Here is a 2,060-nt window from a genome sequence, read left to right on the forward strand (position 1 = left end):
GGGACTAGTGTAATAAACAGCCCAATGTCCCCTCCCTCCCTGTGTATTTGTGGAATAAAAGGACAGTAGCAATTAATTATTTATATCTAATTTAAATGAATAACAAAAACAGTTCTTTTTATAAATGCTTAAGTACTCGGTAAATTTTAATGATCATTACCTTTAGGTAAAATGGTTATTCATTTTTTTTATTTAATTGTTAATTAAATAAAAGATACTAGCGGTTTCGCCCCTAGCCTTCATGGGCATTTTCATTTTAAATGGAACAAAAAGCAGAAAAATAGCTTAAAACCATCCCACGACCTGTAAGAAGAAATCCAATCTGTTCAAAAGGTTAGTAAGGTCTTAATCTTTAGACTTAAATCTCTCACTACTTTATATTCAAGGATTGTTTTATCTATTATTTAAACATTTAAAGATTTCTTTTCTACAAAATAAAATGAATGTTCTATTATTAAGTAGCAGCTTTTGTTTTAATAATTTAAACTTTTTAGGAGATGATAAGCCAAAAAGATTACAAAATTATAAATTTATGATTTAAAAAAAATACTAATTTGTCTACAAATATTCTTAACAGACAATTTTAGCATCTAGAGGCACTATATTCAAAGGGATATGGAAGGCCAAAAAATAGCCCCAAACCATACCCAGATTTATTTATAAAACCATCTCAGGACCTATGTGAAGCTTCACTGTAAAGGAGAACCATATCGGTTCAGCTGGTAGTGTGATTTTTCGCTACAGACATAGAAAAGCTTACTACTTTATACAATACGGAACATAGAGTACGGACATTGCAGTTTATAGAGTAGACCTGCAAATTATAATTCATTCAAATGATATTGAAGCAAGTCTTATTATGGTAATGTATTTGCTGTGCTGAAAAAGAATAGAGAATAGCTAATAAGCGTAATGTAATTGGAATATGTATATAACATGTCTGTCTTTTGGGGTTTGAGATGTTTAGTTCTTTGTTATGATAAATAGATAACTCTACTTTATTACAGATAGATATAACTATCTGTTTAACTATATGATATTGATACATAACATTAACCATGTATCTAAAGGGATAAGACAATGGCCGATAAATTGATGTACATCCCTGAAGATGGAACACAAAGTTACCCCTTCTGTAGATTAAAATTAGTAAAGGAAACAATCAAAATTCAATAAAGTCCCCAAAGTAAGAAAATGTTACTATAAAACTTTGGGGACTAGTGTAATAAATAGCCCATTGTCCCTTCTCTCTCTGTACAAAGCACTGACAGTTACATTAATTAATTGTTTTGAAATATATCGTCGTAAATAGTTACATAGGTAAAACAACGATGTCAACATCCATAAAAGCAAAGCTCTGTAGCGGTAGGACAAATAAACATAAACACTTGTAGAGTGTCAGAACTAAGCATAAAAGTCTGTATAAGTCTGGACAAAAACTACGTTAATACAGGATACCGTTTAAAGACTTACTTCCATGTTTGGACTTTATCATAAAAATGCTTTGACAATATATTGTACTTTGTTGTCATAGAAATCATTATTTAAAAAATCAGATGAAAAGGGTAATTATATCATATCAAAGTTAATATTATCATGTTTTAAATAGACGTTCGGACTTTCTAATAACGATTATAGAGTTGCTACGTTTCGTAAATCGTACCTAACTATTATAGGAATCATAACTTTAGCGCTTGTAAAAATAGATAGATTGATATAGAAAGACAGAAGATAGATAAATTCATAGAATAGATTTAATAGATAGATATTTTGATATAAATCAAATAAATATTGTTTACTCCCACTAATTCAAGTAGAGAATGTGATTTTTCCTTTTTTTTCTATTTCTAGGAAAATAAACATGTATTCTTAAAAACAAGGACAATCATAACTATCAAAAGCGCAGCATAAACTAAAAAAAGAACAATAAACTGTAATATATTTATATGATAGGAATGAGGAATCAGCAGCCAGAATCCAGCAAACCCTACTAGGCCCCCCCCCTCTTATTTTAAAGACTATATAAAAGATTTGGGGTGGGAGGAGCGGTCACCTTCCCC

The sequence above is a fragment of the Acartia tonsa genome, chromosome 13, assembly GCF_053477335.1.
Source record: "Acartia tonsa isolate MP-2025a chromosome 13, ASM5347733v1, whole genome shotgun sequence".
NCBI classification, from domain to species: Eukaryota; Metazoa; Arthropoda; class Copepoda; order Calanoida; family Acartiidae; genus Acartia; species Acartia tonsa.